Here is an 18,857-nt window from a genome sequence, read left to right as displayed (position 1 = left end):
AGTCTGCAGACTACTTGCCATATTTTTCAGATTAGTCCTTGTTTGGTTCACGTTGTATTCAGGCTTCTTCTCAATGGTCGTAATTTTGACAGTCAAGGTGAAACTCTGTGATTATTTGAAAGAACATATTTTCATGTAGTGACAACACATGAAGTTCTTGGTAGGCCCAGGAGAATACTGTAAATGCACTTGTGAATCAGTGAACTGTATAGACAACTGTTTGTACAAGTGTTGATCCTTATGCATTTTAGTACCGTGGCAATGAATCATTCCTGAACAGTTGGCCTTATTCCTTCAAATAATGCCATAGGTGCTATTACAGAGACTCTGGCATTTGTGGTTATCTATGCCAGTCTATTATTTTCTTTCTGCTTTTTGGCAATGACTCAAAGTATAAAATATCTGCTTTAGTTTTGGATTTTTGCCTCCATAGTGCATGAAAATCTACTGGTATTATCTTCTCCAAGAAAGTTTGCTTGTTCAGAAGCAATGGTTATGGAATCATAGTATCACAGAATACTTAAGAGTTTGAAGGGACCTCTGAAGGCCACCTGGTCCAACTCTCCTGCAGTGAACAGGGACACTACAGCTGAATGGCCCTCACTTTTAAAATGTTTCTTAAAGAAATCTGAATGTATCCTTTTCTGTTCTTTCCTTCTCTCCTTATATCAAGTAAGTAAAGTCTAGATCTACAATCTGAAAAACTATAGCCGTTTTCAATTAAACTGAACATACAGGAGAGTTCTAACAGATGAAAGTGTTTCTTTAAGAAATACAGTTAAAATAATAAAAAATAGCATTAGAAACACTGATGAACTGTGAGCAATATATTGACTACAGTTAATTCTGCAACAAATAAATAATTGGAGTGTTTTTGATAGGTTTATTCACATAATGTGTATCCATGTTTATGTCTATCCTACAAAGAATCACAGAATTTCTTGGGTTGGAACATCAAGGTACACCATGTTCCAACCCCCCTAACACAGGCAGGGTTGCCAGCTGCTAGATCAAGTACTAGATCAGATTACCCAGGATCTCATCCACCCAGGCCTTAAACACCTCCAGGGACTGGTCATTAGCAACCTCTCTGGGCAGCCTGTTCCAGCATCAAGAAGAGAGAAAAAGAAAAAGAAAAAGAAAAAGGAAAAGAAAAAGAAAAGGAAAAAGAAAAAGAAAAAGAAGAAGAAAAAGGAAAAGAAAAAGAAAAAGAAAAAGAAAAAGAAAAAGAAAAAGAAAAAGAAAAAGAAAAAGAAAAAGAAAAAGAAAAAGAAAAAGAAAAAGAAAAAAAAAAAAAAACAAAAAAAGAAAAAGAAAAAAAAAGAAAAAAGAAAAAGAAAGAGAAGAAAGGAAAAGAAAAAAAAGAAAAAGTAAAAGAAAAGAAAAGAATAAGACTAGAAAGAGAGAAAGAAAAGAAAAGAAAGAAAAGAAAAGAAAAGAAAAGAAAAGAAAAGAAGAAAAGAAAAAAAAGAAAAGAAAGAAAGAAAAAAAAGGAAGAGAAGAAGAGAAAGACAGAAAAAAGAAAGAGAAAGGAAGAGAAAGAAGAGGAAAGAAAGAAAAGAGAAGAGAGAGAAGAAAGATAAGAGAAGAGAAGAGAGAAAGAAAAGAATAAGAAAGAAAAGAAAAGAAAAGACAGAAAAGAAAAGAAAAAGAAAGAAATGAAAATAAAGAAGAAAAGAAAAGAAAAGAAAGAAGAGAAAAGATAAGAAAGAGAAAAGAAAAAACAGAAAAGAGTGGGATGAGTCTGATACTTTCCAAATATAAAATAAGAAAAAAATCCTGAGGTAAAAGACTTCTGTGAAGGGTTATGGCAGAATACAATATTATTTCCTCTGAAATTATACATGTAAAAGCAAAATCTTTTCAAGTGAGTCCTTTTTAAATGGGCCTCTCAATTTCAGAAGCAGTGTATGTAGCTCAGTGCATGCAAAGAAGTGTTGCCAATATAAACATTTTTTTTTTTTCCATGAATAAAAAGGCCAGAAAGAACATATGACAATAAAACCCATATAAATAATCGGTGTTCACATATACTACTGAGCTTGAGAGGTTCATTCTTCTTCAGAAATTTTTATATGTTCAGGTACGTATCTATTTGAACGTATACTCATATGTGCTCCTGCACATCTGAAAGTAACGAGAATCTGTTTGCATTCATGTCTGAGTGGTAGTGAAACAAAGGTACTGAACCATGAACTAAGAACTTTGCATTTCAGTCAACTGGTAATAGATCAGAAATTTATACCACTCTTAAGCCCACATACACTTATATATATAATAAAATATAATAATAATAATAAATATAAAAATTAATATGTCTGTATATAAATACAAAATATATATGTATATATATTCAGAATTATTTAAGGCAAATATCTGGGGAGGAAAAAAAAAATAAAAAAATTCATCTCTTTTAATCATTAAAACAACAACAACAACCAACCAACCAACCAAACAAACAAACAATCAGAAAACTCAAACAACTGAAAGAAGAAGTATCTCTCATATGCTTGGGTACTCAAGCAGCAGGATGCTGATTCAAGATTCACTTCACTCTGCATGAATGGTTTCAAATTCACATCTTGTTCTTCTAAATGCTCACCCAGAACTTTAAACTAACTTAACAGGGCTTTCTCAGTGTCTCACATTGACACTGTTCTACAGTGTATAATTATTAAAATATTTACGAGCAAGCAGCAGTCCACATGCTTCCATCTCCTGGGAGAGTGTCCTAGCTAGAAGGCAGGAGAAACACTCTAGTTCTTCATCTCAATAACATTTGGAGAATTTTATCTAAAGTGGAACAGTATCAAAAGGAATGGTTTAAGCATCCTAAGAACATCCTGCTAATTGTTCATATCTTTTGTCTAATATAGAATGGGGTACTAAAACATCAAAAGTAACCTCTCAGGTAAGTACCTAATATTCATCAGTATTTTGAAATGTCTTCTTTAATGTCTCTTTCTGAAGTAACTTTTAAAAAAATTACTTGTATGTAAATTGATCTGTAATAGAATGACCCTGTTAACTGATAATTGAAATGTGTGGCAAACTAAGAGACACTTATTCAAATCTATTTGGGCAAAGGTAGAATTGAGATGCTGAGCAGAACATTTTATAGTGTACATTTTATCACAGTTAAGAAAAAAAATAGATATTAAATTTCTTTTGAAATAAATTCCTCGTTAGGAAAATAAATTATCATTTATAAACCATGTGCTCCCTGAAAAAAACAGATTTTGTCATATATTTACTGTCAGAACATAAACCTGTCATATAAATGTTTTTCTATAGGTGTAAGTGCCTCATAACCAGTTACCTCACATCATGAAGTTAGATTTACTCTCCCTCACAAAAGCAGCTAGAACTGTATTGCTTAACCAGAAATAATTTCAGTTTTGATCTCAAACTGGCATATTAGAGCGTCTTCGGGATTAATAGCCTTGAAAATTGAATGATTACAGAGATTCTGAAAAGGAAACAAACCTCCAAGAGAAAATGCATCTCTTGTGTACTCTATCATTTTTGAAAAAGGCCTTGGAGTTTTCCATGCCTCATGTTATTAGCAGTACCAGGTTGGTGGTTTTGTCTGTGAGCCAGACTATAAATCATCATCAGTGTTAGGCATGATATTCACTATTAATGCCTTGTTTTTGCTACTGAAATGTCTTTTTGTGCTTATTTTCTCTTGATCCTTGGCATTCTGCTCACCATCAATCAAAAGAAGTTGGACATTCCTCTCTTTTTTGCCTCAGTGAACTCCTGATTTTCTTGACCATTAACCACTCTCTGGAATGTAAATTTCCTGTGTGCATCTTTAGCACCGTATTCTCTTCTCCCAGCTACATGCTTCCTGGCACTGGGTTTCATAGCTGTATTTCCCATATACTGAATGCAGAGCATGTCATAGGATGTTCGATATGGTCTGGGAGCCCACAGAAAACCATTGATGCACAACTCACTTTTATTCCACAAGCCTATGGGAGCCCAGAGGAATAAGAAGTCTTTCTGCTAGGCCAAACACACTGCTTCACTCACACAAAACAAATATTCCTGCCTCTACTGCTTGAAAGGTCTCATATTCATGGAGGGGGAAAAAAAAAGGAAGAAAAAAAAAAAAAAAGGGGGGGGGAGGGAAATAAAAAGATTGTAGTTCAGTGTTTATCTGAAGATGTATCCTGAGAGAAGTTTCCTTGAAATGTATGAGTAAGCTTGATTTCATGCACCAGCTGTTTTCTTTCTTTTCAAAAATGCAGTGTTTACTGGGCTGAGAAACAGTCTACATTCATTATTCAGGAGCAAGGAAGTTTTGACTGTTTCTTGAGCCTCTGAAGAGCCCTTAAAAGGAAAGGAAAAGGAAACTGGCTCGACGTAACTTCAGTTATATGGTTGAATAATTTATCATGGTATTTCCCTAAAGGTTGCTAAAGATTTTCTTTTATATAAGAGATCTGTCAATAACCTTTTTTTTTTTTTTTTTTTTTTTTTTCTTAATTGGACTGCTTGGTTTTCATGGCTTGAAAACTAATACATATCTTTTTCTATATTACTTCAAGAATAGTCTATCAGTCTGCAAGCAGGATCTTAATCATGTTCATTGATGAAACAGATAATTGACTGTTCCAAGTGCGAGGCCAAGAAAAGTTTCAGAGGTTTGTTGTTCAAAACAGTTTAACATTTTTTTTTTTAATAGATGTTAAAACTTGACATAATTCAGTGTTTCTGATGAAGACTTGAGGATTAATTCTAAATGTAGTCTACATGATTTTAAAGGTTTTTTTTTTTTTTTTTTTTTTTACAACATTGGATACTAAGGAATGGTCCTTCTTTTATAATTGATTTGGAAGTATACAGGTAACAATATTACCCAATCCAGTACTAGTCCAGGCTTGATACTTTTCTTGCTCAGAAATGTAACTTCTCTAGCTATCCAGTCAAATGCACCTTAGTTAAACAAAAAAAACCCTTTAATCACATTCAAACAACATTTTGAATCAATTACAAATAAGAACTGCAATCACTTTTTAGTCAGCTGCCAGTGCTACAGAGGGAGGTTGGCTGAATTACCACTACCAGTATTGTGGCTTATATATCCACTGCCTGCTTAACTGTTATAGCCATAACTTCTTAATACTTTGTGCCACATCAGCAATACAGAACATTCATAAAACTGCCTTAAATAACACTTAAAGTGAAGTTTCTGACTGCTTTTAATTGCAGAAACTCTAAGCAGCATCTGCCATGTAACTCTGAGCTTGAACTTTGCCACTCATGTTTTGTAATTTATAGAAACAGTGGAAGTGTGTGTGGAATTCTTAGAGAAATCTTACACATACTTGCAGGTGTTAAAAAGTCATTCTTAAATTAGCCCATACACAAAAGTCCATGTTTCTATAGTGGAATGCCTAAGCATTGAAGATAGAGCTCATCTGCCTATGTACCCTTTGTCGAGACTGGAAAGAAACAAGCAAGAGTTGATTTTACATCTTTAAAACTCTCTTTTAGGATGAATTGAACTGCCTTTTGGAGTTACCTATTACAGAGAACATTCTGAATTAGACTTACACTTCTAACTTTTTGGTGTGCGAATTATAGGTTCTTATCCTCATATTGTTAACACTTGCACCTTTACTGAACAGCAGTGGTTGAACAGCGAGCATTAGATGAGTCAGCTATGAGGATCTTCTACAAGAGAAAATGTTATATGTAATGAGATTTGTCTGTTTGCTTCTCTTTGTTCCTTACTGAGCATGTTTTATCAATAGATTTAAAAAAAAATTAAAAAAAATTTATTTATTTATTAATAATATCTGAGGGCTTGCTGGAATAATGTTCTTTAATTAAGTGGAAGATATATTGTGTGTTTTACAGAATGATATGAGAACAGCTGGGGTGCTGGAGTGCAAAAAAAACTACTAAGGATGATGAGTGCTGTAGGAGAGGTGGAAAACTCCCTTTCTCTTCTCAAAGGTAGTCTGGAGATTAGTCTTTTCCAGAACAAGATAACTCTTTCTTTCATCCTAGAGAAAGTTATTGTTTTTCTTTCTGAGAGAGACCAGGGATTGAGTTGTCAGTATAATAAAGATGATATAGGAACAAGGATCTGAGCTGGAATAAACTGGAAGTAAACTATAGAGGTAAGTTATGGGACTTTCTAGACAAAATTGCTACTCTCCACCTAGGAAAGTAAAGAGTTTTGATCCTGAATGTTACAGGTCTTAAAGGAGCTCCAGATAATTGTTATTCCTCAGTTGATTTCTATGCTTATGCTCCTGAGATTGGATTTACCCTACTTGATATTTTCACCACATTTCTCCATATAATTCTTACTTTACTCCTCTTTTCTATCCTCCTCGTTACCCTGAAAACATTCACTGCAGTTTGTGAATCACAGATTCACAAAAAATCCCAAGTTGGAAGGGACCCACAAGGATCATCAAGTCCAATTCCTGGCTCCACACAGGACTACCTAAAAATTAAACCATATGTCTGAGAGTGCTGTCCAAACACTTCTTGAACTCCAGCAGGCTTGGTGCCATGACCACTTCCCTGGGGAGCCTCTTCCAGTGCCAGACCACCCTCTCAGAGGAGAACCATTTCCTAGTACCCAACCTGACCCTTCCCTGACACAGCTCTGTTCTGTTCCCGCGGGTCCTGTCACTGTCACTACAGAGCAGAGATCAGTGCTGCCCCTCCACGCAGTGTGAGGTGCTGCAGACGACATAAAGCCTCCCTTCAGCTGATTTGCTCTGGGCTGAACAAACCAAGTGAACTCAGGCTGATCTTCACACATCTTCCCTTCTAGACCTTTCACCTTTTTTGTTGCTCTTCTTTGCTCCTCACCTCTCTTATAGTAACAAACTTCTTCATTATATCCAATCTAAATCTCCCCTCTTTTCATTTGAAACCATTTCCCCTTGTTCTGTCACCAAAGACCCTGCTAAAGAGTCTGTCCACTTCTTTCTTATAGCTTTCACTTTAGATACTGAAAGGCTGTTATGAGGTCTCTCTGGAGCCTTTTCCAGGATGAACAGCCCCAACTCTCTCTGCCCATCTCTTAGGAGAGATGTTCCATCCCTTATATCATTTTTCTGGCTCTCCTCTGGATGTGCTTTAACAGGTTCACATCCCTTCTGTACTGAGGACTCCATATCTGGATGCAATACTCCAGGTGAGGTCTCACCAGTGCAGAGTAGAGGGGCAGAGTCACTTCCCTCAACCTGTTTACCATGCTGCTTTTGATGCAGCCCAGGATATGGTTTGCTTTCTGGGCTGTGAGGGAGCATTTCTGGTCCATGTCCAGCGTCCCATCCACCATTATCCCCAAGTCCTTTCTGACAGTGCTGTTCTCCATTACACTTACATTCCTCTAACTTGCACTGACAGAAGGAGTTGCCATAAACCATGTGAAAGGTCTTGTACTTGGAGTTGTTATTAAACCTCATGATGTTACCCTGATCCCACTTCTCAAGCCTATGTAGGTGCCTATGGATGGTGTCCCACCCTTCAGGAGTGTCAACCACACCACACAGCTTACTGTCATCTGCAAATTTGCTGTGGGTCAGTCACATTGTCAGTAACACCTATGCAGACGTTGAAGAGAATTTGCCCCAGTACTGACTGACCCCTGAGGGTCACCACTCATCACTGATTTCCATTCAGACATTGACCCATTTACCACTACTTTCTGGGTATGATCTTGCAACTAATTCCTTGTCTATTGAACTATCCATCCATCAAATCTCTATCTCTCCAATTTAGATAGCAGAATGTTATGGGGGACCGTGTTAGAGGCCTTACTGAATTAGGATATATGACATCAGTGGCTCTCCATTTGAACACTGATGCAGTTATGGCATCACAGAAAGTGACAAGGTTGGTCAGGCAGGATCTAACCTTGGTGAAGCCATGTTTATCATCCTGTATCATGTCCCTCACTTTTGTATGCCTTAGTATAGTTTCCAGGAATAAATACACTATGATCTTCCCTGGAACAGAGGTGCAGTTGACAGATCAGTAGTTCCCTGGGTCATTTCTACCCTTCTTAAAAATGGATGTGACACGGGTGTTTTTGTTTTTGTTTTTGTTTTTGTTTTGTTTTGTTTTTTTTCCCCAGACACCAGGGACTTCACCTGATCACCATTACTTTTCAAATATCATTGAGAGTGGCTTGGTTACTAAGTCAGCCAATTCCATGAGGACTCTTGGTGTGTCTCATTGGAACCCATGGATTTATAGATGTCTAGTTTCCTCTGGCAGTTATGATATTGATCTTCACTTACAGGAGGAGAGGCATCGCTCCCCCAGTTCCCACCTTCCGTGTCACCTGCTCAAAGGCTGTGTGTAGAACAGTTGCCAGTGAAGACTGAGGCAAAAAAGTTGAATAACTCAGTCTTCTCCTTGACTTCTGTTACTAGCCTGCCTGTGTTGCTCATTAGGGAATGTACATCCTCCTGGACTTTCCTTTTCCAGTTGATGTACCTATAGAAGCCTTTCTTATCATTTGCTCCCCTTGCCAAGTCCAGTTCCAGCTGGGCCTTGGTCTTCCTGACCCCATCCCTACACAGCCTAGCAGCATCCCTATACTCCTCCCAGGTTACCTGTCCCTGCTTCCACTGCCTGTGCATTTTCTTCTTGCTCTCCAGTTTGATCAGCAGGTCCCAGCACAGTCATACCACTTTCTTGCCTTCCTTTCCTGACTTCATCCACATGGGGATGGAGAACTCTTGTAATTTAAGGAAAGCTGCAAAGATCTGCCATCTCTGCTCTGCTCCCTTGTCCTTGAGGACAGATTCCCAGGGGGTTCTGTTGACTAACTCCCTGAAGAGCTGGAATTTGGCTTTCCTAAAATTAAGCTTCCTGATTTTATTCTTTGTAGGTACAGTATCCCTCAGGATCCCTTAAGATCCTTTTTTTAAAAATAATTTTCCATAGAAAAATGTGGAACGTTTCTAGTAAATAATTCACTTAATGCATCCCTTTTTATTTTTATTTTTTTCTCATTTCTACTGGAATAGGAAGTAAACCAACCACTGGCAGTGAGCAGACAAATATTGGTTGTATCTGTGTTGATGGAACTAAACTGTTAATCATAAATGATAAGAAATAATTTTGGAAGGATCCGATGGAAGGTTGTTTTCTGCTCATACTGGAGCACTGAATGTTAAAAGTTAGAAATATTTATATGCTTTTAAAATCTTTAAAATTAATGGGATCCTGAGGTAATAAAAGTCTACAAAAGTGAAAAATTTAAGATTAATAAAAGGTGGCCTTAGTCTTGATGACATGTAATCCCCTAATAATTGGATGAGATGTTCATTATTTGAGTACTTACCATTTGCCAGTGCATTCTTGGCAGACTTTTTAGTAATATCAGCAGGAAAAAAGGAAATGAGCTGGACAGCATAAAAAATAATATTTAGGCATTTGATCCTCTTACGAACTTCACAATGAGCTATTAAAATGTACTCTCTAAATTCTTTAAAAAAAAAAAAAGAAAAAAACCAAGTAACATGTTGTACCAAGAAGAGAGGATTTAAATGTGATTGAATAGCTTTAAACAGACAAAATCTTTTTCTTAAGGAATTTACTTTTGAAAAAGTCAAAAACATGCCATTCAGATTTTCCACTGTATTATGTTCAAGCAAGTCATTTATGGATGCAGTAGCATTTAACAACCACTTCCCTTCCCCTCCCGCTCCCTCCCCATTTTATTTATTTATTTTTGTGGCTGCATTGCTAATTAATTGGGGACAGTAATTGTTTCTTTGTCTCTTATGACATAGCGCTTTTAAGACTCAGCAAGGCAAACAGTTCTCATCACCTATTAGATGTCACCGCTCCAGAGGTGACATCCAGATGTCACTCACCAGAGCAATCCCATAAAGAAGTCCCATGACCTTCCTATTTATTTGCCTGTGCTCATGCCCTGGAGAGCATTCTGTTGCTTAAAATCTTGTTCTGAACAAAAGAAGAAACATATAAAAAGCCAAGAGATTGTATAACTGAAATCTTAACAGTTTTGTTACAGAATTACTGTTAGTCCAGATCTAAATATTACATGAAAAAAAAGAAAATCCTATTATACAGAAAATATATTAATAAAAATACATTCACAATAGTCATACAGTTAAAATTATCATATGCACACTTCCTAGATTCTGGTTCTTCTGTTGGTGTATTGTTTTCTTCTCCTTGTGTAATGATAACTTTGGACTTTGGCGGAACACAAGAAGTCAAGCACTATTCTAAGTATTTTACTAGGAGGACCCTGATGTTGATCTTTTCAACATCACTCTAGGGTCCACTTTTTGTATGCTTGTTAACATACAATATATTATAGTTTGCTCTTTCTCCACCTCTCTACAATTCTGTTATGAATCTTTTTATACAGTACACATTTACTGTATATGGTGCATTTACATAATTATATACTTGCTCCTTGTTATGTGTTAGCACTGAAGCCAGTTTTGTTCAGAACCAGATACGCATTTCTTTTAGTGACTGCTGGAGGGTTCAGAGCTAAAGGGTTTCCAGAGTCAGACTGTGCCCATACTCTAATCACTCTAATCTGTGCTCCTCTGTCCTCTACCCTACTTCTTATGTCCTCGTTTCTCAAGTATCTGCATCCATACAAGGCCTATATTTCTGTATGTTTCTCTATATGTCTGTTAAACTCATAAATAACTTTTCCTGTACAGAAAAGCTACCAGTTATTTTTATATATATAAAATTTTGGCTATACCATATGAAAAGCAAAATATACAAATTAGGCATAGCCAACTCATCATTAGAGAAACCTGCTGTTACAGCTAAGCCAAGTGCAAACAGAGTTCCAGTCAGGACAGGAAATTTTGGATAAAGCAAACCTAACAAGTTGCAGTCCTGAGGCCTGGCAATGTACTTTCTGTTGGGTTGCAGATTACAGTGACAAAGCTGAGTTCAAGCCTCTTAAGAAAGTCAAGACTGCCACCTCCAGCAGGCAGCTTATTTCTTAGGTGCTAAAGCCTGGATTAATTTTGGTGTGGTAATTAAATTTTTAAGATAAACAAAGTGAGTACAGGCCTTTATGCTTACTTAGTGCCAATGTGATGATTACAGGAAATGAATAGCAGGGGATTAAAAAAAGAGACAAAATCTGATGGATTATACAAATAAATAGTAGGTTGTTTTTCCAGGATGTAGCTGGGACGTGACTCTCCTTAAGGCTGAGTTCCCTTATTCCTAAGCTACTGGGCATAGAATAATTGGCACTCTGCTGAATCAGCTTCTAGTGCAATAGAATTTAGCAAGATGCAATGAAAATACAACAGTACAGCAAACTTGAAAGTGCTCATCTTCCAACTGTTATCTGTATAACTATCATTCATTGTAGAAACAACATTCAGCTGGCTACTCAGCAATAATCAGTTTCACAGTCCCTGGGTGGATGAATTGGGCAGGTCTTGTGACACCTGAAAGGCTAAATATTTAGAAGAATGACAAAAATTGTGTTTACTTCCACTTAGAAGTTCCTTGATACAGCAGGTTAACAGTTCTATAATATAAATAATTACTATTGTCTCTTCTATGCAATCTTTTCTTTCTATAAATAAAGCTATTAAATAGCATTGCATTGACTTCAGTGGAACTAATATTAACCAGATTGTATCTAGGAACTTCAACTGTTACTTTTTTTACAGTAGAAGTTGCACACCAAAAAGTGAATAACAGCCATTCCTTTTTCTTTTTTCTTTCCATTCATTTCTTGTTCTTGTTCTTCTTTAAAACAAGTTCCCCTACATACTTGCTTTTCAGTTACAGTTTTCCTTTCTCACTGATGTTTCCTACTTAAAATTGCAATATATATACGATTAAAGCAGTGTTTTACCAATTTCTATGAATGTGCCTATAGTCAGGGGTAATCCCATTTATTCTAAAATAAGAGTTGAATCTTTCTTCCCACCTGACCCCTGTAACCCCAAGGGACCCATCCCCTCATGTCCTAGTAAGACAGCATTTATTTGCTCATCTTCCCTAAACATCTATATGGCAGTTTAATGTGAGAAAATTAAGAATTTGTGTTGCAAGCTACAACAGAATTCAGAACCTTCTGAGGTTGAAGTTAAATTTATCTCTGGCAAATGTTCAAGCATTCTCTATGAAAATATAGAACATACCTTTTAGCTGTCTTAAGAATAAAGCAATAATTATATCCAAATAAACATCTTTATTGGTGGCTTGCCTAAATCCCCTACAATGTTAAACAGACAAACAAATAGCAGATTTTAGTAGATATGTCTTACATGAAAAACAATGGTTTAAATGATGCAAAATCATATTTTTGAAAATAGATCAAATTTCTTCATTCTTCTGTTGCACAACAGATTTTTTTACTTTTTTCTTCTGTTATAAATACTTTTTGCTGTTCTGTGTCTCTTAATCAATATATTTGTCTTGGTTATCTGTGGTAGAAATCTCAACAGGGAACTGAGCTAAGAGAATGGAACAAGAACAAGAAAGTAACACCTTCAGTGAGCTGTAACAATATTTCGAATCACAACAGGCCTTTTTTTCTCTTACAAAAAACATTGTACTAATTGTCTAAAAAGTGAATAATTTATTTTTCACATAATTTTTGGAGATTTTTTTTTCCTCTAAAGAAGGCAAAATCAGAAGATATAATTACTCTGATAAAAGTAACAGATAAGAAGTTAGCTTTGCTATTGTTATTCGCATCTTCACTGTATTACAAGACTGTTTGTAAGAAAGATTATCCACTGCTTTTCCATGTCCCTAGGCCCTGCCAGAAATGCAAAGGTTGTTTCTCAGTGGAGTGCTGAGGTTAACTATGTTAATAAAACAGAAATAAAAGGAAAATATCCAGACAGAGGGAAAACTGCATAGTGTTGGGAAAAAAGTGACATTTTCCTATTCTTTTTATTTCCCCTTTTAGGACTATCTTCAACTTATGTGTGCTATGTATGTTTCAAAGTGAACAGTTCATCATACTTCTGTAAGGTCTAGTTCCATATCAACACATGTATACCTACCTTTTGCTATTTAAGCCTTTTTAAGTTGCTTAATACTATACTGAAAGGAGTAGTGGCAACCCATTGTACTTGCATAACTAACTAACAATGAGAAATTAAATTAGAATTCATTATTATAATTCTAGTCATGACAAGATAAAATTGTATTAAACTGTACATAATTGTCATTTAACACTGAACAGTGTCCGACACTGCCAGTTATATCTGTATATAGATCTAAAACCAGATTTAAAAAAACAAACAAAGAGTTTTTACTAATTTAAATAAATAGTTTTCTCTAGTCCAATTTGCCAGCCTGCCTAGTCTGTCATGTTTGCTCTACAAGAGTCCCATATTCATCTTGTCTTTGCATATATACTGTACCTGCCAGTTTTACCATTTGATTCCTTTCTAAAACCTAGAAAGTGTTCAGCCTGTCATTAAAAAAGTGTTTGTTTATATGTTCATTTATTTTTTGCTGTGGTCAATACCTCTTCTAACCTTACACTCTTAGTATGCAAGGTGTACAGAAAGGGAGTGACTAGCCTAGATGCAAACACTTGCACTGAATCTCCCCATTCTATAGGTAGACTGAATCCTAACCAGTAGGCCTAAAAGAGCACTTACCATCAGTAATTTAATTGTTGTTCTAAACATTACCCCTACAGACCCGACCAACAGAATTAAATGTCAAGGTTCTGGAGTTTCAAGATTCCTTTACTACTGAATTCTATCAGCTGTGCAATTTCTAACAATTGGTAAAAGCACCTCCATTATACATGTATTTCATAAAGAAAAAGGAACAAGTTAAACTATTTTGTTGTTGTTGTTATTGTTTTGTTTGTTTATATTTAAAAGCTGAATTGCAAACCCATAACAAATTTAAAATTTGAGCTTCTTGTCCTCATTTCTGTACTTGAACAAGATTTAAGGATTGAAATAGATAAATGTAAGAAAAATAATACAGGCACCCATCTTACTAAAGGATCAGTTCCTAATTGGTGAACATTTGCATATTGTTCTTCAAATTATTACTCATTCATAATTACAGCTTTTATTCAGAGAAGTATTACTTGCCTTGCTCCTTCCAGATGAATTATTGAACATGTAAAATTAAAGTATTTGGAACAATATTTTTTCCTTTCCTGATTTCTTTATGAAAAACTCAGTGGAAAAAAATGTTTTGTCTGACTTTTGCATGTTTGAAACAATACCCAGAGCTGCTTGTTTCATCCCCCATCAACTTGGTGAGACTCTTAAAAACTGAAGCAAAAAAAAAGATACTAATTTCCTCAGACATAACTGTTAGGAGTTTCAAACATGCTTTATAAATTGCACATAATTTGAAAGCCTTACTGGGATGACACGCACCTGCAAATTGTTAGCTAACACCCACAGACACATTTTATGGCTCACGTTCTGGTCTTTTAACAACTCACAGTTCAGGCTGGAAAAGTCACAGAATGGTGAATGCCTGAAATTTGTCCTAAGTGGTGTTGACATTGCAGTGACTGAAAGAAACGATCCTCTCCCTTACTCCCCTGACAGGATTTTTATTTATTTATTTATTTATTTATTGAGAAACATCCTATCTCATCCAACAGAAAAACAAAAACAGACTAAGCAGTATCTCTGGGACTGCAAATCATAGCCAACAATACAGCTGCAAAGTTATGAAACAACCCCAGAAGTACAGATGATTATCAGTGTCTGGAATTTTTCCAGGCTTAATGGCCTCCTCCTCATTGGTAAAAATGCTAAAACATTCCACAAGTCATTCTTTTTGTATATCTCTAATGCACTTGTGTGAATGAGAATACTGAAGCTGTGGAGTTGTTGAGTATGAACCACGGACTTATACTGCAATATGAAAAAGACTGAGCTACATGTTAGTCCTTATTTGTTTTTAAATGAGAGGATGGGGAAAAAAATAAAAAAAAAATAAAATAATTCTGTTGGCAAAAAGAATACCAAATCAACAATCTCCTATTTATACAGCCTGGACAAAAAGATGTGCAAATACTACCTAGGATCAGAGTGCTTTTAGAAAATTAAATTCCCTCTCTATAGTTCATTAGTATAATGGATCCCACGGGTTCCTTTTTCTTCCATCTGAAATACAGTAAATACATAAATATTTACATGGTAGCTGTTCTGTTTTTTTTTTACTAATCTGTATATAATCAGTAGCTGAGCAGACTGGAAAACTCCCATGGAGTTATTTTTCATGTAAGTTAAATGTGTATTTTCAGTACATAGTCATTCCATACGTACAAGATTTTCAAACAATAAATATGATCATAGAAAAGTTTTCTTGATCTTAATAGAATTAGGACAACTTGTTTTCAAGTTGTTTTCAAAAATTTAAATAGAAGTCCCTTTTCATTTTCCAGATTTAGAACTTCTAACCTCTTCATAAAAATGTTAAAATAACATCTAGTAATTGAAAGAGAAATATATTACTCTTCCTGCATGTTATTATTTTACAGATGCTACAGAATATGGCAATTCTTTGCAGAAAATATGTTTTTGTTCAAGGGATTTATTTATTTATTTATTTATTTATTTTAATCTCAAAAGATGATTCAGAAAAGAGAACACTGAATAGACTATAACCACTTCAAAATCCTAGAATAGATATTCTATATTAATCTATCCAAATTGTCTGATACAGAGCAGAGAAAGAGGCGGGGAATTGAGATGATGACAGATTTGCTGTTCTGATTAAATTTTGAAAGAGCACTGTATATATGCATTTTACTCTGTGGCAAGAGTATTAATGTGCCAAACACACTGATAATTAAATCTCCTGTATCCACCCTACATGTGACACTTCCATCACTGAGAACATGTTATGCCATTATTACTTCCAAATGAAAATAAAGTAAGAACCTTTATTTTAGTTCCAGCATGCCTTATATGCTCTCAGTTTGTCATGTAGTATAGCATAGTTTTGTAGCTTAAACAGGCTTGGCAAGTCCTCTTGTATTTATTCAAATTTCCCTCACCCACTACAGACGTAGGTAACTAACACTGAGCAAATACTTCCAACTGTCTTCATAATGGGGCAGAGGTCATTCCAGTCGGAAAACAGGGGCTTCAGATGGTATTTCCTCTACTCCAGCTAATTACAACCATATGTTTTCTCTATCAGAAAAGGAGGTATGCAAGTATCAGACCTATTGGCCAAGTTAACTGCTCATTCTACAGCTGATACTCTGTGGCTAGCTTTTGTCTAATAGTTTAGTGCAGTCAGTGCTGTCTGGTTTTAATTATTTTGCTGTTGTTTCTGCCCTGTTTCATTTATTGCCAGTAATGGTTTGCCAGAAGGTATTCAGGTATTTTTGCTTGATACGATAGTTTACCCTGAATTTTGCAGATCACTTTTAGTTGTTTTCTATGTTAGGATGGACAATTTGGAGTATAAACAGCAGAGAATCCAGGATGGTGATAGGAAAGATAAAATACATATGCAACTTTTTGTGTGATAAAGAATTTCACAGTTCTTGGCTATAATTCCCCTCAACTCAGTAGATAAATACAACCACTAGTTTAGATGATCACTTTGGTGTAGTTAATGCACATTTGAAGAAAATCCCTTGGTGTCCAAGAAAACAAAAGTGATCTTCATGAGAACCACAGTGAACTCCAACTTTAGATTGCCTATTTTATTCTTTTCCCTGAAGTTATAGAATCTGGAGAGGCTGAACTTCTCCATTTTCTGAATCACAGATCCCAGGGAGGATCCATATGATCAAGGTAAACATGACTTGATCTACACCAGTAGCTTTCTGCACTGGCTGTAATATATTCTTAACATTGTCTTCTGCCACCTGTACTCAGCATGTTGTCACACAGTCATTAACTTAGAAAATTAACATGAGACAAACAGAAACCCCTGGAATTAATGATTTGCTATAAGAAAACAATTTCAAAGTCACCTGTTGTGAATCTAACATGGGTAAAGAGACCACCTAAGATTAGCTAAAGTTGATGTGTTTTTTTTTTTCTTTCTTTTTTTTTTTTTTCTCCTCTTCTCAAGCATGCTATTTACGATTAAAGTGAATGAATATAGGTAGTGAATTTTGAAGGACTAGAATGATGACATCATCTAAAATGTTTTCACTCTCTGGATACTACACAGTGATATATTACTATTGTTTTTAACAAACCAAAAAGTAGAAGTAGATAATAATGTCTTCTTATTTTTTAAGTGTCTCTTTATTTTTAATCTAACCCAGAAAAGAAGAATTCTTTTGAGAATTTGTACTCAGAGAGAAAAACTATAACTATGGGCTATAAAAATGAAATGAAATGACGACTTGAAGGGAGACTCGTCTTGAAGCATACTTGTCTAAGAATCAGTGAGGCCAGGAAGAGCTAAACAGTGGGATGGAAAAGTGAGAGGGTGAGAAAAGTGAAAAGGTGAGTGATCTGAATCCTGAAACACACAGAAGAACAAGGGGTAAGACTGTTTCTACATGCAATATGATCACAGTGGTCATGAAGGATGATGGGGACAGGCTGCTAATGGGAAGCCTGGTAATAGTGAACGGAGTCGGGAGTGGGGAGGGCTGAGCTAGTTTCAGTGAGTCACTAAAGAAGGGACATAGATAAATCTAGATAACTCCGTGACACCAAGCCAAAGAAAATGCTTGAACTGCAGGCAAATATAAACAGGTACAGAGAAACTAAGCACTATGCTGTAGAGTGCAAGGTAAATAAATTTCTAGCAGAATTAGAAACTAGGTTTAGTTCTTTGGCCATTGACAGTTTTTATGCAGCTCTGGGTTTCCCTTAATTTCTCAAGAAAAATACTGGGAGAGTTGTAATGGATATAGGTAAGTTAAAGGGAAGAAAAAAAAAAAAAAAAAAAAAAGGAAATAAGAAAGAAAAAAAGAAAATGTACTTTCTCTTTGATAGAAAGAACTTTATATAGGTGAGCAGTTTAGAAGGTTTCACTGAAGAACTTAAACATGAATATTTGTATTTCTTTATTATTCATCTAAAAATCGATGTCCCTACATATTTTTGACCACTTCACTTCTAAGAAATTTTATCTCAGTCAGAGGCCACAATTTTTAACAGCCTTTGAGTCAAAGTTCCATGATCAACTCAGGTGGTGGTATGATTACTGTCATTTTATTTAAATGAAGATGCAGACAGTAACAGGCTCCCTTGTGTTAGCTGAAGATCCAGTATAGGATGTTTCTATGTCTGTTATTTCTCTACTAAAAATATTTCCTTTTCCTTAGTGGTTTAAATTCACTAGATATATTCTATTTGAATTGAAGTGGGCTGAGGAGAGACTTGCTTTGCCGCTGGCAAGGTTTAATGTCATTCCCAGATGCAGATGGGCCAAACACCGAATCTTGTATCCAAATCTCTGAAATGTCAGGGAGAACGGATAAGACATAAACACTCAGTTCTAAACCCATCACTGCAGCTTTGATCCCTGGTCAAATCCAAAATTAGAAGGGGCCTCTTTTATAGCTCCAATTTGGATGCAACCAAAATGTTTTCATCAGATTGTGCTCCAAGAAGGAAGAAAGTGTATGTGAGTTTGCCACTGCTATGTATAAAGGCAAGCATGAAATCCAACCTTAATTTTGCCTCAAAGTCAAACTTTAAGCTGTACACCAAATTAATGCATATTTGAGTCTGATTTCCTTATTCTACCTGAAACCATTTTTCATAAAAATGTGTTTCTGAAAAATAACTTTTTTGTAATGCACTACGTTATATCTAATTGCAAATACTTGCTAAAAACAAACAAACAAACAAAAACAAACAAACAAAAAAAAAAAACAAACAAAAAAACCCAAAAAAAACCACACGTTGGAATGC

The sequence above is a fragment of the Coturnix japonica genome, chromosome 1 (genome assembly GCF_001577835.2).
Source record: "Coturnix japonica isolate 7356 chromosome 1, Coturnix japonica 2.1, whole genome shotgun sequence".
Classification (NCBI taxonomy): Eukaryota; Metazoa; Chordata; class Aves; order Galliformes; family Phasianidae; genus Coturnix; species Coturnix japonica.
Note: the sequence above shows the minus strand (reverse complement) of the source record.